The 24097-nt window shown below is 42.0% G+C and overlaps 1 protein-coding gene across 7 annotated transcripts in view; it reads left to right on the forward strand.

Moving 5' to 3' along the window:
- Nucleotides 1–24097, forward strand: part of ZNF536 (zinc finger protein 536) — a 1078439-nt gene that overhangs the window by 45006 nt on the left and 1009336 nt on the right. For 6 of the 7 annotated variants that reach the window (XM_085640135.1, XM_085640137.1, XM_085640138.1 and 3 more), the window contains exon 1: nt 17285–17692. The exons of the other annotated variant lie outside the window; for it this stretch is intronic. The gene's annotated coding sequence lies outside the window, so the exon portion shown is untranslated. Of the gene's footprint in view, nt 1–17284; nt 17693–24097 lie in introns of those variants that run through there. 7 annotated transcript variants of the gene reach the window in all.

Here is a 24097-nt window from a genome sequence, read left to right on the forward strand (position 1 = left end):
GGCCACAAAACCATGTCCAAAATATTGAAACCAAAATATTGAGGAGGCAATTAAATATAGGTAAGTAAAGATTTGGATTGTACTGCTAATAATCGATTTCAAGACTATTGATACATATATACACATATCAAACCCAAAACTTCAACACCTACAATATCGACAACTCTATACTTTGAGTTAAAATAACCAAAATACCAAATCCAAAATACCATTATACAAAATATCTAAAGTTTAAAAATATCTAAACCCAAAATATGGATAACAAGATAAAAAATTACCATTATAAATAAACAAACTATTGAAAACCAGGATATAGACATAAAACATGTTTTTAAAATATTAAATGTATTTCATGAAAATGTATTTTAAACTTCAACAGTTTACAAAAAAAACATTATTAGTAAAAGAAATTAATAATCGAATTATTCCATTAAACATATTTACTTAAAAAATATATATAACTGTACAAAAATATATTACATAGAAAAAATTGAAAAATATATTTTAAAACATTGTAAAGCATTCATATATCAAAACATTAAATATAGTCAAAATTGTATAGACATCTTACAAATATAAATTCATTTAGTTAGAATATACAGAAATTATTAAATAAAACAAAAAAGACATCTCAATAAATTAATATATGTTTGGTGGAGAAACATAATTGTCTGATTGGAGGATATTCACTTAAATAGAAAAAGTATGCACCTTTCAACCTTAAAACAATGCCCATTTCGGAGTCCTAAAAACTTCTTGCTACCACTATCTTCTGCTCATTCCTGAGCCGTAAAAAGTCCTTACTACCCAATTCTCTGCCCATTCCTGAGCCATACAAACTCCTTAGTACTGCTGTGCAATACACAACTTTTCCCCTAAAAATGAATTATTAAAACGGTGCAACACCCATCCGTGCACCCTAAAAACGAATCATTAACCAGGCACAACACCCATCCCTTTGTCCTAAAAACTAATTTGTAAACCAGTGCAATAACCACAGCCCCCTAAAAAAATTAGTAACCCAGTGCAACACCCATCCAAAAGCCCTAAAAACGAATTAGTAACTGGTAAAATACCTTCACTGAAGCCCTAAAAAAAATTAGTAACTCGTCAAAACATGCATTCCTGCTCCTTAAAAATGAATTAGTAACCCGGTGCAACACTCATCCATGCCCCCTAAAAATGAATTAGTAATCTGGTAAAATACCCATCCATGTCCCCTAAAAACGAATTAGTAATCTGGTGCAAAACCCATCCTTGTGCCCTAAAACATAATCACTAACCCAGTGAAATACCCTTCCCTGCACCCAAAAAATAAATTAATAAGCAGGTGCAACACCCACTTCTGCACCCCAAAAATGAATTACTAACCCGGTGCAACACACATCCTTGTGCCATAAAAACTAATTATTAAAGCAGTGCAACACCCATAAATTAGTCCTATTAAACCTGAAAAAAACAGAACAAAAAATGACATATTCACTTTTTTTTTAATTATGCACTTTAATACACTAACCAACCACTATACACCCAACAACCAAAACAATACATAAAATTATAAAAATAAATAAGCAAATAAAATCTCCAAAATAAAAATTACAAATAAATGAAAGCAACTTAATAAACTACCCATCTAAAAATATCAAAAAACACAAATAAATAAAAAGACAATCTAAATAAAAAATAATCTGACATTTGTTAAAAACACATTTATTTAAATTAAATTAAAGCAATACCAAAAAAAGCCTTGACTTGAAGAACAAAGAACATATAAAAAATTTTATAACATAAATGAAATTATAATCCCCAAAATAAAAAGCAAAAATAAGAAATTAAAATAAATATTTACCCACCCAAACCCATCTAAATCATAAAACCTCAAATTGTAAATAACAAAATTACATTTTACATTTATAAAAAATATTACATTTACAAAAAATATTTAAAACATTTCTAAAATATTCTTTTGTAAATTACCCATCAGAACCCAAAAATAAATAATACTAATTAATTTAAATGTAAATTAAATTACAATTATTGGCCTAATGTAGAAATTTGAAGCAGAAGTTATACATATGAGCAGCAGTGATGGCAGCAGGCACAAATGAACCAGTAGGCAAACTTTCTTTGTTCGGGATGTAGTGTTCAGAGCAGGGGATCAGAGATGAATGCGGGCCTGCGCTATTCCTCCCCCCAGTGGAGCTTTCCAGCCAAAGTACGGTGCTGAGGGGGCCCCCTGGAGGTTGGGGGCATCCCCGCACCGCGAGTGCTGCTGGGGCCTGTGTTACGCCCCTGCCTCCCTCTATTGACCTAAATAGCTCTTTGTGGCTGTGAAAGCATATTACCACTGCTGCAAAGAGCCACTGATGCTGCTTCACGTTCTGTCTTTACCTTTGTGGGTTTGCACTTTGTAAAGCTTTCGTAGTTTTAGAAAAATGTACAGCATTGCCAGTCCTATGACTTTGTAATTTCCCACACCCCTAATAGGGAGCCAAATGGTTACACTTGCACTAATCAAAGATGGCCTCACCCTGCTGCTTTCCTGGTTTTGTTGGGTTTCATGCGGATCAGTGAAAGAGTAAGTGGAGCATGAACTTGGTGTAGATTGAAATCAGACTGATTAAAAGGAGTAGGTAAAATGGAGACCAGCACATTGACTACAGGTTAAGATTTGTGTTGGTAATGACAAGTATTGTACATTAATATACGCAAAAACACCGGTTTGGCTCTAGTTATGAATTGGACAGCAGTGGGATAATAGTGAATTTGCACGCAAATGTAATGTTTTTGTGTGGTAAATCCACCTCACTACTATCCATTTATAACTGAAACCCCTTGAAATGGGGAATTATCACGTAGGCCTGATTTTTCTGGTCATAAAAATCACATGGAATTCTAAGGTCTCCCAGGTTTAACACATGTTCTGAGCAAGTGATAAATAGGTGCATGGGCCTCTGGGTGGGTTGTATACTCTTCCTGTCAGAAAAGAAATGGGGACTAAGGCTTAGCTGCTTATGCAGCTAAAGTTTCATGCAATTCTTTCAGTGGGAATTACTGACGTAAAAATCAGGAATAGTTTTGGAACACACAGAAAAACCTACAAACTCATTATCGGGCCGAGTGGAATTCTATATGTTAATTCCACTCAACCTGACTTGCAGGCAGGGCCATAAACGTTTCAAATCCAGCAAATATAATTAGATGGCCAGTGGAGTAGTACATTCACAAGCCCTTTTTGATGGCACTACAAACATACTTCCATATATATTTGTGGCAATCACTCAGCGTTTCTCAACAAAACCAAACTTTTTGCTATAGAAAGTGCTAAAAGTATGTATTTATTTATAGAGCACTGTATGTCATGTTTTGCACAATTCAGAGGGCTAACATTGTACTTCCCAGAAGATTACAGTTGCCCCCAAAACAGAAATACTGCTACAACTATGAGCCAGAGTGTATTTGGTTCCAAATCTATACGTGCCCAGTGGTTTTACACAACCACACATGAGGTATCATATTCCGGATATATCAAGCATAGGGGGTTTATTACGATGTAGGTCGGAGTTGCCTCCAAAGACATTGCCGTGGTCTCGGGACCGACTGACCTCCAGTCCCGACACCGCAATTATGATGCGACTGCAAGCTCCCATTTCTCTATGGGAGCTTGTGCTGCGGTCGGAAACCGGCCATAGCACAAGCTCCCATAAAGAAATGGGAGCCTGTGTAAATTCCTGGACCGAGTGGCATACGGTGCAGGGATTTACAGGTGGGCACCATAGGTTCCCCCAAGCCCCCAACCGGAGGACAAGGCGGGAAGGGGGCCCAGCTAGGGGCCCCCAAAGGCATTTTCTGACAGCAAATCCATGTCAGAAAGACCAACATGGATTTGCTATTGGAAAGTGCCATCATAATCCCGAAGGCGGAAATGCCTTCCTCACGGGATCATGGAGCCCTTCTAACTGGCCAACAGGCTTCTTGAACCCTTTGGAAGTCATCTGAATTGACGGGCCGATTTGAATTCCGACCGCCGTAATTGTAATACAGCGGTCGGAAGTCAAACCAGGGATGTCGGTCGGAAAGCCTCCGACTGACATCCTAATTAGCCCCAGAATCTTTATGTGATGTTACAGTACTTGCAGGATATAACATCTCATCCATGTGCTAGTGTAGTGTTATGTTACATATTTTTATGGTGTTTTACTTTAACTTTGAGGGTTATACAAAGCTTTCAGAATCTGAATGGCAGTTATGGTTCTGGGGTACTCATTTACCTGAGTTAAACTAATCTGAAGATATTGTATTTACTTTTGTTTGACATTTTTTAGAGATGAATCCTAATGGATGTTGCCTGGTGAGGTACTATAGAGTACTGCCTTTTTTAGGAATTGATTATATTGTATAGTTTCTGGTTGGAGTCCTGTTGTGGATTAGTGGGTTTATTATATACATGGATACATGTGTCCAAGAACAATGTTGTTTATGGAGTGTACAGTAAATCTTGCAAATGTTCAATGCGTATTTCTTATTGTGGGTTCGGGTGGCTTGCACCAGCCCTGTTTTGGAGGACCCAGAGTTATTTTTCATCATCAGACATTGACTCAGAGAAAGGCAGAAAAGTTCAAAAGAAGGAAGAAGACAAAGGTAGGAAAACAGTGATAAAAGAGAGAAAACAGCATAAAAAAGAATATGCAGAAGTGTCACAAGCAGGAAGTGTAGGTTAAATTAAAGTTAGCCATCCTTAGTATTCAGCAACCCTGGCATTTGGCAGCCCCGGCTGCAAGATTTTATGAAGCACTGTGGGCTCCTATACTTATTTTTCTTACTTTACCAATTAAGCACTGCACATGTGTACTTGTGTTCTATATGGAATAAAGTATCCCCCGACACATAATAAGGATAGTTCTAGTCAGCAATGACTTCCAAGATCAAACACAGCAACAAGGGCAAGTACTTTGATAAGGTCATGGAACCACAAGGTGACTTTCATTGTTCTTAATAGTACATGTATTCCTTATAATGCATGGTCAGACCACCTCCTTTCCAGCAAATCATTTAAATGCTTGGTGTCTTGCACTTTCATATGAAAGAGGTAGCGTGGTTACAGACATGAATGATAAAAGTAGACTCTAATGTGAAATTAAATGCATCAAAAAGCAGTTAGTAATTTGTTGCAAAAAGGTGTTAGAATCAGTGTAATGTAAGACAGATTTTTAAAAGTGCTAAAGCTCAGAATGTGTAGAAAAAAGCTGAGAGAATCTATTTTTCCTGTGATGACCTTTAATGTGCAAAAAAATAAACATATTACCTTAATTATGTCCTTTCTGCTCATCACTGTTTGTTTTAGAAAAACAAACCAGAAGATCGAAGAGCCAGTTTCCACTTGCCTAAAGTGCGGCTGCAGTTATGCTCCATAGCTTACCTTTCACCATGGCTCTGAGGACAGGCACTGTAACATCAAAATGAAACTGTAATAACTTATTACAGTTGAGCAGCTACGTCATTTCATTTTTCAGGCAACTAGAAACGTCACAAGTCACCTGTAATAAGGAAATTAGAGACTGGCTTTTATTCAGGGAGGGCAGGCTCTCCTGTATTGTGTGTATACCTAATATCTCTCCTAATTATGTACCCCATGACAAGTTCACGAGCACTTTCTGAGAACTGACAATTAACTTTTTAATTAAAGAACTTCCAACAGGGTACCTTTTCATTGTCATCTCTCGACAGACTAATAAGAGGTTAGCATTATTATTTGCATGGCCTATAAGAACTCGTCTATGTCTCAGCGTGATCTTTGGTCAAATGCCGTGCAGACCCATGTGTGAAATATCCACAATATGCACCAAGAGTAATAATTTAAAGCACACCCCAACACAGTATGGCAGAGTGACTGCCTTGTGTTTTGAAATGATGACAAACTCAGGTCTGTGAGATTAGAATACCCTATAGATACACATAATGGTCAGACTTTAAAGGAGTCGCCTCCGACATACAGGCCTATCTGAACAGCAGGGGGTGCATGCACCTACATTACACTCTTTCTGCACAATTAGGGCTGTGGAGCCCAGCACTAATTGTGCCATATGTTTGTTAATATATATACCAAACTGACTGGCTATTACAACGTCCATGGCATAATGTTCATATGCCTGTAATTGTATAATTTGTCAGTATGGGTGGCTGACAAATATGACTATATATCGTTGTTTTAGTCTATTTAAAAATGGTCTATATTTATGAATTGGGAAATGTGTGTAATATTTCTATAAGAATGTATTTCTTGGAAATAAAGTATTTTGACTATACTACGATGTCCTACAGCAGCTTCCATTAGCTCCCTGAGCGATCTGACGGGCAATGGGCACAGGTACTGAATGAGAAAACGTGCACGCAACCTGGTGCAGCCCTCTGACCTCAACCTTAAAACCCAACAATTCAACAAAACTGACACATTCTCCTAAGCGATGTGCATACAACCTTCTGCTCTAGCACCTACATATGCTCATGAACCGCATCAGACTGCTGGCTGAAGTGCCTTGGAACTCTTTGGAAACCCATCCTTGGGACACCAAATGGCAGATTGCGTCCTACGCAGTTGACAGTAACAAATGTATTGCACCTATGGTGTGTTTTTTAAGACTCATCACTCTTCTCGAAGGTACTTTTAAGATGGAATTTACATTTAAAAAATCTTTGCTTAAGGAGTAAATGGTAACTGCATACATTTATTGATATGTAGAGGAACAGTTTGATAGCCGATGCGTGTTTCGCTTTGGCTCGTAATATGCCCAAGAGTTTTTCTCAAGGCACATAATAGGGAACATTATAAACGTCAGTAATGAACGATGCCAGATACAGTGCTGTTCATGTGGGGCTAGTTTGTGGCTGATAATATATTTTATTTCAGTCATCGGAACACAGTCATTCACCTCCAGGACAAATTGTCAAGTCAGCATTTTGCGAATAAATAAAATCTTCAGAGATTTTACATGGTAAAAGAGCTTAGGTACACTCGTTTGCAGAGTTCTACTCCATGCACTCTGTTTTTTTGCTATGTTTTCTTGTTCCTCTTGACCTATCCCACCTTTGGGTGATACATCTTTCTTGTTGAATGGTCTGGCTAGGTCCACAATTAAAAAACATTAAAAATCTGATATACACCACAGTTTAAAATCTGAAACACCTTTCAAAGCTCAAACTGAGAAAATTGCAAGTATGTGTGCAACAGGAAAGGTGTGCCATGTTTTTTGACAAAGCTGAATCATTTTAAATGTTGTATTAGCAAAAGCAGAAATAGTCAAAATATGTATACACTTTAACACAAAGGATGCACCATTTTGTGTCACTTCAGAAATAGTGAAAACATGTATATGAGGCTGGGGCCAAGATGCATATTTACATCAAAGAATACATAATTCTGAACAAGTATGCACAACACTAGAGGAGAGAACATGTATGTACCAAACGAGGAATTGCTGTAAACATACATTTCTTGTAGATGAAACAGTGTCAATCATGTGTGTCACTGCAAAAACCATGCAAAAACATGTATGCAACACAGATTAAGGGACACCAGGCAGGCATTGCCATTGCATAAATAAAGGCAATAGGGTGTATGTCGGGGTATAAATTGTGGGAAATATTTTAAGATATAAGTAATTTGGTGAAGCATGTCTGGTAGCACATATTAGATAATGCCAACATATGAAAATTCCACATGTAAAGTCAGGGACATCTTAAGGAATGTTTTGGTCCTGAGCCAAACGTATTTGGGGGCCCCTGTGTGGAACAGCTTTGTATATATGATCCAATCACTTCTCTTTGATGCCTGCTTTGGCCAGGTCACGGACAGTAGTGTCCCACAGCACTGATCCAAATTTTAAATCTGCTTCCATCTTATATTCAGGAACTGTGATGTGAGTTTTTACTAGTGTAATGCAGCAGTAGCTCACTAATGTTATTGCAAATAATCTCTGTGACGCCCCTCCCATTTCTCATATGTGAGGTCCTGTTTCGATCTAAAAAATACTTTTTGTGGATGCTGCATAGTGGTGAAAAACTAAAACGCAACATTTCTCTGCAAAATGTCCGCAATAAACTCCCACAGATAACCTGCAATAAAAATACATAATGAAAAAAAAATACTGCTGCATGAATACATATCATCTAAAATGGCGCCAACCAGCTGCATGCTACGACAAGACCAGTGATAAAACTTTGTCACATAGGGAAATAATGGCTCATGTGAGACCCCCTAGAGATGACACGAAGCACCGTCTCGGGTGATGCTAGAACGAGAAGCACTGACTTCTCTTTGAGTAGAGACATGGGCCCAGAACAGCTGCACTCCATGATACAACCAGAGACAGGATACAGGGGAAAGGGAAAAGAGACAATTGTCTTTCGTAGCAGGGCAAACTGCGCCATGCTGGGTGTATAGGAACAGGAACACTGGGTCACACAAGTGACTCCACATTCCAGAAGCGGTATTTAGCAATTGGATGCAGGAGTGAGATTGCTTCTAATTGAAATACTGGCACTGGTCCATGGTCGCACTGTGTGGTGGGTCCCAATCTGGGAGATGGGGTAGGCCCTGTTGCAAGGAGGGTTATTCAAAAGAATGGATCGCCAACGCTGCCTGGAACCCAATCCTTCCACAACCCCATAACAGAAAAACCAGTAACTCCATGTCATTTGACTTATTACAAGCAGATCATACTGTAATGGGAAGGGACAGTCAACAACAAAGATGAGTGAAATGAGACATTGCAGGAGCGACGGGGGAAGACGGTGCTGCAAGTAGCAGACCACAAGGAGTCTGCGCTGTGAGGGGAAGAGGCATTCATTACCAAAAAGGCGATGGCAACCACAAGCCATGAGCAGCCCGAATGGAACCGCAGTGCAGGTTGCAGGTCAAGGACATACCACATTATGGCGACTGGCATGGACATAACAGCACCCAGGTGACAGAGCAAGGATAGGCTAGCCTGGAGGTGGCACTACAAGGACAGACAAGCATCCAGGTGGCAGAGGAGAGACAGACTAACCTGGAGATGACTGAGCAGGAACAGACTGACCTGGAGGTGGAAGAACAGGGAAAGAATAGTTTTGAAGTGACAGAGCAGGAACAGACTAACCTAGAGGTAGTTGTGGAGAGACAGACTTGCCTGGAGATGGCAGTGCAGGAACAGACTGGCCTGGGAGTGGCTGAGGAGAGACAAACTAACCTGGAGATGGCAAAGCAGGAATAGACTGACCTGGAGGTGGAAGAACAGGGAAATACTAGCTTTGAAGTGACAGAGTAGGAACAGACTAACCTAGAGGTGGTTGAGGAGAGACAGACTAACCTGGAGATGGCAGAGCAGGAACAGACTGACTTGAAAGTGGCTGAGGAGAGACAGACTAACCTGGAGATGGCAGAGCAGGAACAGACTGACCTGGAGGTGGAAGAACAGGAACAGACTAACTTGGAAGTGACAGGGCAGGAACAGACTAACTTGGAAGTGGTAGAGCAGGATCAGACTAACCTAGAGGTGGCTGATGAGAGACATACTAACCTGGAGATGGCAGAGCAGGAACAGACTGACCTTGAGGTGGAAGAGCAGGAACAGACTGACCTGGAGGTAGAAGAACAGGAACTAACTTGGAAGTGGCAGAGCAGGAACAGAATAACCTAAAGGTGGCAGACGAGAGACAGACTAACCTGGAGATGGCAGACCAGGAACAGACTAACCTGGAAGTGACAGAGCAGGAACAGACTGACCTGCAGGTGGCAGAACAATGACAGACTGACCTGCAGGTGTCAGAACAATGACAGACTAACCTAGATGTGGCTGAACAGTGACAGAGTAACCTGGAGATGGCAGAGCAGGAACAGACTAACCTGGAAGTGGCAGAACAAGGACAGACTAACCTAGAGGTGGGTGAAGAGAGACAGAGTAACCTGGAGATGGCAGAGCAGGAACAGACTAACCTGGAAGTGGCAGAACAAGGACAGACTAACCTAGAGGTGGGTGAAGAGAGACCGAGTAACCTGGAGATGGCAGAGCAGGAACAGACTAACCTGGAAGTGACAGACCAGAAGGACAGCAAAACTCCGCACAGCAAATGGGCAGTTACCAACCCACAGCACCAATGTTGTGTAACTCGGCATGGACCCTTCATTCTTTATACATTCTAGAGTGTATGGTCCGTGCCGTGCTCTTGTGGTCAGTTGGAGGTTGGAGATTGATGGCACTGGACATTCCCTGGTGATGCTTTAACTTTACTGGAAAAAACTACTTTTATTCTCTCTACTGCTCGTCTGGATTACTTAACAATTTGGGGACGGAGGATGAGACAGCATCACCCTACGGACCTGCGTGTGGAATTTGGATACAACTAATATTTATTTTTCTTCCAATTTCTTCAATGAGCATTTCCTATTTGGGAGGTTTCATTCTATGTGTGCCTACTTGTGGAGTTGCTGTGATTTGTGAAGCTGCGCTCGTATATTTTATTTTTTTATTTTAGAGTCGTTCTTCACTCAACCTTATAATCCGCATCTTTCAAATCTTACCGTTGGGGTTGAAGGTTGATGACATCTTCAGAATTTTGTGCTACGAGGAGTCTGGAGTGACCCACGTTTAGACAATCCTTCCTTCTGGTGTCTTCAGAATCCTGAGTCTACACGGAATCTGGAGTGACACGCATTACGTAAGACTCGTACGTTGTCGTCTGTGAACGTGAGTCAGCGTCATCACGTTCCTTCACGTAACGTGCCGCCATTTTGTTTTGTGTGTCGCCTAGCAACCCTGGCCGTACGCAGCTCATTGCTTGTCTTCCTTTTCTACTGCTGGTGAATTAACGCGCTGACATTCTACGGAGGCATTTGTGGTAACTTTCCTTGCAATTCACATTCGTTTTCGATATTAAAGGGTGAAGTTTGGACACTGGTTCGCGCTTATTCAGTGAACAATTCCCTTTATATGACACTTATTTTTCTGCTTCAAAATGTCTACTCAACATTACAATCTAGCTCCTCCTTAGTGTTTTTGGCCTGCCGGTTCTTCTCCATGCATGAAGTGGCCTGAGTGGAAAGCGTACTTTATTAATTATATTGACACTCTTGATGTTCAAGGAAAAGTGTCTCCAGCTCAGAAAAAAGGAATTGTCTTGCACTCTGTTGGACCTGAGGGGCTTAAAGCTTACAGCCAAATGATAAGAGTTAGTGGTGGTAGTGATGAAAGTGGTTTTACAGCTGCTCTTAATGACTTTGATTGTTATTTTTCACCTAAAGTATGTATTGGCATTACTAGGTACAAGTTTTTTCAGCGTAAACAGAACGCAGATGAATCAGTTGACACCTATGTTTCAGCTTTAAGAACTCTTTCTCTCGATTGTCAATTTGGAAACTTGCAAGAAGATCTTATAAGGAACCAAGTGGTCATGCATGTTAGAGATTCTTCTATCCAAGATAGATTGTGGGTCAACGGAGATTCCCAATTGGACGATATTTTAGCAATAGTTAGGAAAGCTGAGAAGTCATGCAGAAGTATGAAGGAAGTCAGGGCAGAGGACAAGGATAAAGCTGGTAAGGCCAGTACTGCTGTTGCCAAAGTTGGTAATACCACTGTTAATATTACCTCAAAAAAGCAAAGCACTCCAAGGGAACGTAATGCTGTGCCTGACAAAGACAGGTTTATTTGTTACAGATGTGGCAGTAAATCTCACTTAGCTAACAACAAAGTTTGCCCTGCCATTAAACAGAGGTGTTCTGTATGCGGTCTTGTAGGGCATTTCTCTAAGATGTGCAGAAAAGCTAAAAGTGGTAAGGTTAAATGTGTTGATGAGAATGATCCGGGTGAAAGTGATAGTGATGACAGGTGCACAGACTTTGAAAAATCATACTGGTTAAACATTAGAGATTCTTCTCATGTCGTTTTGAACATTGATAATGCGGCAGTCAAAAAGAAACCTATATGCAATATGACTATTGGAGGTATAGAGATACAAATTTACGCTGATTCTGGCTCTCCATATTCTATAGTGAATGAGAATGTTTGGCAGTCTACATTTTTAGAGAAACTTGGGTCCAGTTTAGATTCCCCTAACATCAATCCTGAAGGGAACTCAGGAGAAAGAATAAAAATTGTTGGGTTTCGTTTACTTATTTTCAGGTTCAAAGACCGTGAATGTGTTGCAAGGTTGTATGTTTCCAAACAAGGGCCGTCAGTCTTAGGATGGTTCGAGCAAGGAAAAATTAATATTATCCTCAATCCTAATAACCCTGATCCTATCATGGTGATGGGAAATTCAGGAAAATACAGTAGAATTTTGACACATTTTCCAAAGTTTTCAAAGATGACATTGGTGAATTAGCAAATTTTAGACACAAGATCATTTTGAAGGATAATGCTTGTCCCAAAATCTTTAAACCCAGAAATATTCCCATATCAGTGAGAATGAAAGTAGAAAAAGAACTTGGCAAACTGGTGGAGAGTAATATTATTGAGAAGATCGAATCTTCTGAATGGGTTTCCCCCATTGTCGTGGCCAGACGGACTAGTGGTAACATCAGGCTTTGCATTGATTTGCTGCACCTTAATAGCAATATTGTGGTTGACCAATGTCCCTTACCTAGGATTTCGGAAATGTTGGCACTAGTAGGTAGGGCAAAGTTCTTTTCTTGTATTGATCTTTCCGCCGCCTACCATCAAATTTTCCTTGATGAAGATTGGAAGAAATACACTGCATTTGTTACACCAATTGGATTTTATCAATTCAAGAGAATGCCCTTCGGTCTTGAGTCTGCTACGGCTGTGTTCCAGCGCACCATGCACAACATCTTTGGGGATTGTAAAAATGCATTGTGTTTTCAGGACGATATCCTTGTGTTTGCTAACAACAAAACTGATCATGATCATACTTTAGATTTAGATCTGGGGAGATTATCTTCTAACGGTTTGACTGTGAAGCATTCAAAATGTAAATTTGGGGTTTTATCAGTGACTAATCTCGGTCATGTATTGTGTGAGGATGGCATCAAACCCAAACCTGAACTAGTTGAGGCAATTCGTTTGGTACCTTCTCCTACTTCATAGGATGATGTAAGATCATTCTTGGGCTTAAATGAATTCTACGCTAAGTACATACCGAATTTCTCATGCAGGGTGTTCAATGTTAGACAGTTGCTAAAAATCAAAAGCAAATTTGTATGGAGCGAGGTGTGTGAGAAGGAATTTAAAGATGTAAAATATGCTATTGAAAATGCCACAGCGCTCAGTAGTTTTGACCCTCTTCTTTCTTGTGTTATTACCACGGATGCCAGCTCCAAGTGTTTGGGAGCGGTGCTCGCACAGAAACTTGAAAAGGGTAAGGAAACTATTATTGTTTATGTCTCTTGGACTTTGACACCTTCTGAAGAGAAATACTCAACTATTGAAAGGGAAACCTTAGCTTGAGTGTGGGTCCTGGAGCATTTTAGGGTGTTTGTTTGAGGCAAAGAATGTGAGATCCGTAGCGATCATAAACCCTTGGTGCGTTTGCTCACTACTGATGGTATGATGAATGCCTCGACAAGAATTGCCAGAATGTCCATGAGACTACAAGATTTTATTTACAGAATTGTGTATGTCCCTGGCAAAGAGAATGTCACTGCCGACCTTTTATCCAGACTACCCTTACCTCTTAGGGAGCATGTCCATAATCCTTGGGATGATTTTCAGATTGCTCTAGTACATGATGAGGGTCCTCTACCCATCAAGAATGAAGTGTGGTCTGCTGAATACCTAAAAGATCACACTTTGCAAAAAGTTCAGAAATATATCCTTGATGGCTGGCCTTCTGAGAAAGATTTCGCTCCTGAGCTTAAAGGTATTTGGGAGGTGAGACGTGAATTATCATTCACCGATGGTACCATTTGGAGGGGAGACAGGGCTGTACCTCCTAGTGGTATGAGGCATACAGTTGTTCTTCATGGTCATGAGGGCCGCAATGGCATTGTAAGAACAAAACAATCTGTCAGGAAGTTATTTTGGTGGCCAGGTTTGGACATTTTTGTGGAGCTCATTGTTAGAGATGGTGTCACCTGGGTTAATACTGACAAGTCTTTGAAGACACTCAAACCCAATATGGGTGAACACTGTGTTCCAAATGGGCCCTGGGAGACTATTGCTGTGGATATTATGGGCCCCATAGGCGCAATGAAGAAGTTCATTAGAGCTGCTGTTGATATATTCTCTAAGTGGCCTGTTTTAAAAATGGTTGAAGAGTGAACGCTGATGATGTACTGCTATTTCTTGATGAAACATTCACCGTGGAAGGTTTACCCATCAGGGTTATTACTGATAACGGGGTACAATTAATTTCTAACAAGGCCAAGGACTATTTTCAAAAGGTTGGTGTCATACACTGTACCACTTCTTTGTATAACCCTAGTGGCAATGGTGTCATGGAGAGATTCAATAGGGTACTTAAGAGCACCATACAGGTCACCGGAGTTGAGGATGACAAGTGGGAATTTCAAGTAGTGAAAACCATGTGGAAGTATAGAACTACTCCTAATGACATGACTAGTTGTTTTCCCTTTGAAATCATGATGGGAAGATTACCAAGAGCCAAATGTAGCCCTTCTTGGTTAGTCACTTCCACCAGGAGTCGCATTGACCTTGACTTGGTTAGAAAAACAAATGAAAAAACTCATGTGGTCAAAAAGCATAGATTTGATTTGAAGAGAGGTTCCAAGATTGATCCAGTTGTCCAGGTTGGTATGCTGGTTAAGGTCAAGAAACCTTGGAAAGTTCTGAAGGGTCAAAGCCAATATATGGGACCTTTTACTGTGAAGGATGTTTTAAAAAAATCAGTTAGACTTTCCAATGGCAAGGTATGGAATCTAAGTAGAATTGCTGTGCTCAAGGCTAACAAAAATGTTTGTATTGTGAGAAATGCATTTCATCTAGGCACAATTTTGATGATGAAGACATTGTTAATGAAAAAATCGAAAAATGGCCAGGAGGAAAAAATATATATGTAAATCTTACTTTTCAATAGAAGACTGAATATTCCTCTATTAGTAGTGCATAGTCCTATTATTCATTAAAATACATTTCAACAAAGGAAACAATCACATACCAAAGAACAAATGATTACATAATTTAATTAACGTAATCCAGATCACTTCATCATAACTTTAGAACTTCTCTCAATAAACCATATACATATATATATACATACACATACAACACTTACATACAACTGACAAAAAAATTAATAATAATGACAATAGTATTAGGTTCCTTCCACCCAAATCGTCGAAAAAGGAGTGTTCACCTATTCCCTATAGGTAATACACTTAGAGGTAGTCTTATTCGCACAATTGGCTCTAAATGTCTGCAGAACCTTAATCACAAAATTGTGCATAGAGTCTTTTAAAGTAAATCAAACAGTATCTCATCAGACTCCTCTTATCAGAATCTGTCGACGTGGACGCGTTTCGGCCAAATGATACATCTAGGCCTCCTCAGGACAGGGGTGAAGACATTGTTAATAGCAGTCCTGTGGTCCTCGAACATAGTGATGAGCAGAGTACTGAGAATTCTTTTGTTTCCACTGTGTCCACTGACACTGGCACTTCTCAGGTCAATGAAGCTGTTCCAGAATTGCTTGAAACCAACCGCTTACGCAAAAAAACGGTTTGGCTTTCAGATTTTGTTACTCGCATTAAGGATAAGTTGTATAAATGATTTGTTCTTTTATTCTGCATTTTGTTGTTGTTTTGGGGTTTTTTTTGTTAAGGGGGCTAGATGTGTTGTGTACATGGTTGCTATGTAACTCGGCACGGACCCTTCACTCTTTATACATTCTAGAGTGTATGGTCCGTGCCGTGCTCTTGTGGTCAGTTGGAGGTTAGAGATCAATGGCACTGGACGCTCCCTGGTGATGCTGTAACTTTACTGAAATAAACTACTTTTATTCTCTCTACTGCTCGTCTGGATTACTTAACAACCAATCACAGGGAGTGGCCACGCTGACAGGATGAGCAGTGACAAGGCAAACAGTATAGTCAAGAAGTGCACACCACAAAGAAGCAGTACTGTTTCTAACCCGCTACCCTCTTGTGTTCTCTTTCTCTATATCCACATCTGTATTTCTGTATCTATATGTATATTTAAGTAGCACACCAGTCTTTGAGATATAGTTTCTGAAAGAATGGTGACAAGGTAGATGTTCTTCGTTATTCAGAGATGCGAAACCCCAGATTTAGTAAAACCACGAAGCTACGATCTGTGTAGTGTTTGCTTGGATTTTAAAGACAGACAGCAAATTGAGAAAGAAAAAAAAAATACTGTTACCGCGGCCTCAAGCGGGTGAAACTACAAAGAGGAAACACTCCAGGCCCACCCTCATGATCAGGGCCACTGGAATTCTGCAATTCTGCAGCCATGATGTTTTCTGTATAACTACGGATTTGCCACATTTGCCACTTAATCCAATATCTCCTGCCTAATCTGCAGATTTTAACAAATAAAAAGTTTCTAGCTCCAAGGATTTGAAAGTTACTAAAAACGCAGAGACGTGTGGTGCCGCGCAGTGGACGGCCCTCTGCAAAGCTTGACTGGTTATTTTTCAAATGTTTATTTCTGTATTTGGTTGTTAAACCAGTACTAATAAGATACATCTTTTTCCAGACAGTGTTAGCATGTGTAAACAAAAAAAACATAAATTAATGAAGCAGTATTATCAAAAAAATGTGGCGCATTTCTTGCCACATAATTTAGTCAAACCTGCTGCATAATTTGGTCCTCCCCATGATGCACCCACTCATGCTTACGCTCCCCCTGCACACAGATGAAAAGGATGGATGGAAGATAGAAAGTATTAAAGGAGAACAGCGTGGAATGGGGGTGATAATGTCGGGAAAGAAAATAGGCAAGCGTGTATTAAGAAAGATAAATAGGAAGGAGAAGAACCACGAAAAAATAATGAAATTGGTTAATAGAAATGATTAAAGAAAGAAAGGCGGATACTGGGAGTGATTGGAAGATGTTTGGAACGAAATGTGGAGAAATATTGAGAAAGGAGAGTAGGAAAAGCCAGGGAGTGAGAAATTACGTTACAGGGACAGAAGTGACAGGTACGTCCTGCATGCGACTCTGTTCTCCGGCAGGAGGTGGCCCCTTCCCCTCCCTCCATTCATCCCCTCCTTTCCACGCTCTCCGTGCAGTTTACAATCAATCCTGCAGGGGCTGCATGTGCCGCTCTCATCCCGCAGACAGGCGGCACGACCAGCCCAGCACTATTGTACGAAAGACAAGAGACTAAAGTGACTGTCAGGATGAAGGTTGCAGCCCCCTCGGGGCAGAGAAGCGCGCAGTGTGCCTTGGGCTGGGCTCGGCGTGGACATCGGCCTCTGGCTCGCTGACGGGGACGCGGGGCTTCCGAGCAGCGCGTGACGGAGTGAACTTCCGCGGATCCCACGCCTCCAGCCTGCTCGGCTGTCACACATCCCTAGCTTGAATCCGCGGACCCTCCGCCGCGCCTGGATCAGCGCACTCTGCCGCAGGGGAGCCGGGGGAGGCTCGGGCTCCCGTTTCAGGCAAGTTGCTGAACTCCGCCACCAGAGCCGGTGCCGAACCTCCGCTACCTCGTCCGAGCACATGCACGTCACTGGACCCCTGAGGAACAGGCAGCAGCTGCTGCTCCAAGCACGCAAGTAAGTCACCCCTCCCTCTCGCACACAGCCTCACCGCATCACACGGTGAACGTGAGGTAGAGCTGAGATCATGACCATCACATGCACGCTGTGGTTGGGCTCTCCGGTGGCACATGTCCCCTCGGGGCTGGGGCTCGCCTCCTCTCTTGCACAACTTTCTTCCGCCGTCCAGAACTGAGCGAGGCACCACGCTGGCACCTGTAGCGCTACTTTGGCGAGTTTCACACAGAGGCTACCTGTGAGATCACCCTGTGAAGTTCAAACCTGTGTGGTGACCCGCACTCTGGTCCTTGTCAGCCCCACTTGCATCTCAGTGCTGTGCGAGCCCTGGTGTGAAAACCGAAGGCACTTCAGCCCACTAATATATGATGCATCTTTATTTGTTTATTTACTACATTGTTTTTTATGTAGCTCCGTCTGGTGACATGCAGCCTCTTCGCAGCGCTTTTTAAAGCATCCATGTTGCGTACAGTGCCATTAGAATTTGGGCTGGTGGGAGGTGGATTACGCGTATAATCTAGAGTGTTTCAGGCTTTTGCGCGTTCTCACGGCGGATTTAACATTCCTGTAGCTATTTTAAATGTATTTTAGTGATTAGGAGATTAAGGTCGCCCTGCGCCTGTGATACGGGCGTGTAACATAAATATGTCATTATCCTTTTATGTCTGCATCTGCGCCGCGACTGGCCAGGGGCTGGGGGCTTCTCGCAGGGGGAGGGGGGGGGGGGGGGTTCGAGGGAGGACGGATGCTTTAGTTGTGATGTCACTTTGATAGCGGGGAGCGAACGTCTCATAGTTCCGCCATTAAACGTAAACGCCTGGCTGATTCGCCCGATCATGAAAGCCCTGACGTCCTTCTCTCTGACAAATGCAACCTTACAAATTAACTTTTTTTTATCCTCCTCGAAAAGCTCGCTGCCTCTAGCACTTAAGGCTGCGAGAGCACATAATTGGTTTATTGCTTTCTATTTCCTTATTTCGGCATCAATACGATATTTGCGGCTTTATTTGCGGATGTGCTGTGAAAGCTAACACCAGGGCGTTCGGCGTGGCACACGCTCCCTGACACACATCACCACCCAAGTGGTGCCCGATGAGTGGAAACGGGTTTGTCGAATTGACAAACTTTCCCAAGGAGAGGTGATTACGTCCATTACACCCCCTTTCCGCAGACCCCCACATTTCACTCCGCCTGGTTCACGAGTGCCCTTTCCTTCTGATTAGCTATTAACCCCTGCTCTTTTTTTAATTTTAATTATCTGTGCACTGTTAAGTTTAAGACTTTATTTCTTTCGTGGCCATTGGTTCTCCGTGCCGTAATGCTTATTACAAGTGTGTGACAATTTAGGGCACGAGTCACTACATTGTTTATGTTAGTAAGTGTGACTTACTCCTGGTTTACGCCTGCATTCCCAGGCGTATGTCATGTCTACTAATGGAAGCAATTCCTCTGAAATTGCTATACCAATGACAATAAAGCACTATGTAATGATTTGATAACAGCATTCGGGCAGCTAATGCAAAAGCGCCGCTGCTAGTTCAGGGTCTGGTGACTAGTGAACCCAATCCGAAAATCTATGTTGGTTTCATAGCCCACTCAGCCATTCATCCTCTTTATGTCGATAACTTGAGAAACGCACAATTGGCTAACAATAAGCATTTGTTATTAAGTCCCGGTGTAGGAACCTGCCCTTTACAAACGTTCGTGTTATGCCATTGCTTAATTTGTGAAAACGAAGTACAGGAGTGCTGAAGCTCTTCACGAGTGGAGCCAAATGTAGGGGTGTCCGATATCTAGAATGCCTAGAACTTGATTCTTTCTCACCCCAACTCCCTGCGTCTTTATCTCACTCTAGCGAAGGGCTCGTATACCTCCATGCTGTCTCCGTTTACCCCTCTTTCAGTTTCTTTCTCCCTTTTCTGTTTTTTTTCACTCTGGGTCAAACTATAATGTGGAAAATAAGCCCCCCAAAAATGAGAGGCGGTGCGTACCGCCGGCAGGCACCTGCACAAATTAAGCCATGTGAAGTTGTGCTCTAGCAGATCCTGACAGTATCCCGCTAAAGTTGGATTTTTCAGTTCCCTGTGGTGGGCAGTCTCGCCTCCCAGGCGTGAGATCCGAAGGTGCCGTGTGAGGCCGTCCTCTGTCACACGCCCGGCGGGGAGCAGCACGGCCCTTCTCGTGCCCCCAACAGTAGGAGCCGCGCCGAGATCAGAGGCCACCCTCCCGCTACTTAGAGCTGACCCATTGCCTTGTTTACTCGCCAGAGGGGCCGTGGGCGACAGCGGACACAGACGCTGCGGATTCCACCGCAGACGGCACTGACTGAGGACGGAGGCATTGAGGATGAGTTTAGGGTCCCGCTGGGAGAGAGATGAACTTGGAGAGCCGCGGCCCCCCCTCTCGTGGACGCGGACCCCGGGGGCTCTGCCTGCCCTGAAGGATGTGTGAAGTGGGGTTGACGGATTATGCGCAGGCGGCATGGAGTTCTAGTGCTGCGTACATGTTTCTGCCAGCTGTAATGCATAGCACCAACCATGCCTCGGTGCGTCGACTTCAAAGCACTTTGTTATTGAGCACGTGCGCAGGCTGTAATTGTGGGTAAATGACTAGGTGTGTACGGGATACGGATTCGAATTTTCATATCAGCTCCCACGGTGCCTCAACACACTTGAAATCACACCTCAGAAGTTTGCAAATAAACCTTTTTTTGTCGGTAAAATGAGCACTTTTTGAAAAAATGTGCCGGATAAGAACCGAACATTAACACTTAGTATTTGTACTGGATATTATAATAGCAATAAGAAAATACCAATAACAGTAATCATTCAGACTGATTATTACAACATACATAACTCAGTTAATATTAATCGAACAGCTTCAGTATTGAGTGCAATCTGACCCTTGCTAATCTGGGCTTCTAGATCGAAAGCACAGCTCAGTGTAGTCAAGTGAAAGGTTTTCTCTAAACAAATATCTGAATAACGCAGATTGCAAATACCATTTTTTTCTTTTCTTATCTACAAAGATTACACATCTGCAATGTAATAATTGCCCAATGTTTGAGAAACGTATGAGCCGAATTAAAACATATTTTTTATATTTATTTTTCAATAAGTATTTTTACTCCTAAATCAGTCTTTACCTATACAAGACAGGCTTGTTTATTTGCCACAAACGTGTTAAATTTACATTTTAACACGGATAAACCTTCCATAAAGACTGCTGCAAAGCCCCAGAAATGATACAGTGCCCTTTAAAATAAAAAATAAAGTTAGCCCATCAAGTATCGAAGAGGAAGTCATGGTGGTCGGTTGACTGTTGGGTTTACACGCAGAGGCAGATGTGATGAGAGACTTGGCAGGGTGTCGGAAGGTTTCAAGAAGAGGGATTTTTGGGGAAGGTGAGAGCAGGGTGATGTGATCTACAGATGCTTTTTTCATACATTAATTACAGAGGTCTTGTGATGAGCCCTGGTGGTAGGCAATTCTAGACCTGACAAGTTGAGGGGCAGAAAAAGTAAGCGATTAAGGGGCTAAGGAGTGGAGAAGTCACACATTCGAGGGCATGAGGTTTCATACTGTGGGCTATTTAATCCTTGGTGAATTTGGTATGTGTAGGGTGGAGCATAATAGAAGGAAGCTGCAGAAAGCAAGAAGTTCTGCGTGATAGTTTGAAAGAGCTAGGTGTGGAGAGGTGGGAGGAACGGTGAGTTTTGCCAAAAGCAGCACGCAAAAGAAAGTGGAAAGAAGGACGTTGAATCAACTGAAGACGGGCCAGGTGGGATGTGGGGGGGGGGGGGGGTACCGCTGTAGAAAAGACGAGTGAATGGGTGGAATGAGAGTATTTTGTAATTTATATGAAGGTCCAGATATCATGGAAAGAGAGCTTGGGGGCACAAGAAAGCAGTGGTGGAGAGGGCAAGACAGCAAAGACATGGGGGTGTGAGATTGGCAGAGAGGTTAATGTGATTGTGGTTGTCAACACCAGTTGATACTGAAGGACTACCTTGTTAGTTTCCTTTCAGGAGTTAAATCTATTCAAGACCTCAACAGCTTTACGCGAATCATTTGCATGTAGAGAGTCTCTTTCGGTTGACATCTGTCGAAGTCTGGGGTATAGTGATAAAATTCTGAATTACAGGTGTCGGCACTGAAATCAATTGGGTAAGCTAACTCTTTAATATGTAGATGGTATGAGAATTGACAGTAGCGCGTGGACTCTTGCAGCACTTTAACAGAGAGTCAGCTGGGAAGGTGTTGTTAAAGATTGTCGTAGAAATATGAGTGGAATTTTGAGGGGAACAAGTGGAGCATCCCACCGTGGTTGACAGAAAGTAGAGTCCTCGCGGGAGGATTGGTCGGCAACTCCATCAAAGCTGCAGAGAGGTACGTCAAGGTCAAAGATTTACATCCAGCAACACCGAGTTCATTTGTAGGATAAGGCACAGCCCTCAAGCACAGATTTTTCCGGTTCAAAATCAGCTTAATTAGTTTCCTGCATATAATGTACATTTGAGATATTTTAAAAAAAATTTAGAAATTTTGTGGAATGTCTTTGATATATACCGTCTTAGCTTCAACTTCTCATTAGAGCTAAAATATACAGAGGCCAGTGAGTTGTGGCCATAGTGGTAGCTATCAGCGTAGGGTTGCGGCACAAGCTAAAACTGACACAGTTGTCTTTCATTGTTATGGCATCTCAGCTGAATGGCAGGTTCAGCTGAGCAGTGGGCATCTCCACAGCACATCCCTGGAAGGAAGTTGCCCTGCCACTCACCCAGTCAAGCAGTAAAGCTTCTCTTCTGTCTCCTACGACGACAAGTGGCAAGCTCTTGTGTGCTCATACAGACACACACACACAAAGGGAGTAACTGAAGGTATGGGGGGTGCAGAGATCCCGGTGTGAAAATACAAGCGCCAATGATAGGGGAGGGGTGAGCGGCTCAGAACGACAAACTGCAGTTTGTAAATACATTTGCATGAGTGGGAGAGAGACCCTGCATATTTCAACGCGCTTCATTCTTAACATTCACAAATTATGAAAATAAGGAATTTTGTTGAGCAGTATCTGAAACAGTTTGTGGATTCTTTTGCTACCAAATTTAGAAACAGTGCAGATTTGATAGATTTTTCTCCGCAGATTTGACCTTTTTTCTGCACCAAATTGCTGACAGTTCAGCAGACTTCTGACACATTTTTCTGAGGATATGAACTGCCTCTACTCATTAGACTTTGATAAGGGCTGTTGTTGGTAAATGGCCGTTTGGTGGATATGTTTGGATTGGATAAAGTGTAGAGCGAATATTAAGGCAAACCTCAAAATGTATAAGGAGGCACTCAAATGCTTCATTAGTGGCAAACTGAAACATTAGGCCCTACCTTGTTCACTGCCCCTGCTACACATGCTCAGAGTCTATTCCCTGTACGTAGACTGGGCATAGGTATGAGGGCACGGTTGAAATGTATGCCATGCCTACAGGGCATGGTTTACATGCTATTCCTAAGGATACTGCTGTAAGGGGACTGTGCAGAGGACATGTCAAAATTCTGACCCTGGGCACAGTACTTACAGTGGACGGTGCTCGATTATTCCCAGTTTTTCAATTACCTCCAGCTGGTAACTCTTTTTTGACTTTTTGCACAGTGTAGTTGCTATGCACGATTGTCACTGAGAGCAAAATTCTAAATATGGATATTCACTCCTATGACGTAGCAGCCGTGGATAAAAAAAGTTGTTACGTACTGTCACTATGTCATGAAGGAATTCCAGGCTGTTCTGACAGGTCTCTCTGAGAGCTTGTCAGCTCAACACTGGCTCTCTGCTCTGATAGAGGGCAGCGCGCACAGCCTCGGGAGGGGAGGTGGTGGGATGGCACAGAGGGTGGTGGAATGGGTGGCTGGAAGCCAGTTTGTTTTTTAAGTTTGGGGTATGGAGGAGAAGCCATGGTATCCACTACTTCCCATTACTTCTCTGCCCCTGCGTAGCATTTGAAAGCAGGAAGAGATGATTTTGGGGGCAGTATATCACATAAAATTATGCATGGGTAAAAATTGAATAACAGGGGTGTGTTTCACCTTGAAGTTCTGAGTGACAGTGTAGACGGCTCAAGCTGCACTTTTGTCGTATTATTAGATGTCACTCAGAGCCCCTCAGTGAGGAAAGTTTTGGAATATTCATTGTTACACATATATAAATCTATATAACCCCATTGCCAATCTTTTTTTATTTTTATTTTTATTTATGACGATGCAGCTTAGTCCAATCAATTACTATGCACTCATTCATACACGGAATGCAGAAAAAATTGACAATCGCAAATACAAATAAACTCATAGCGAAACTCAGTAAGCCTTGTGTACAGCTGAAATTGGACCCAGTGCTTCCCAGTTATTCATCTGGTGC

Source organism: Triturus cristatus, chromosome 12 (assembly GCF_964204655.1).
Source record: "Triturus cristatus chromosome 12, aTriCri1.1, whole genome shotgun sequence".
Classification (NCBI taxonomy): domain Eukaryota; kingdom Metazoa; phylum Chordata; class Amphibia; order Caudata; family Salamandridae; genus Triturus; species Triturus cristatus.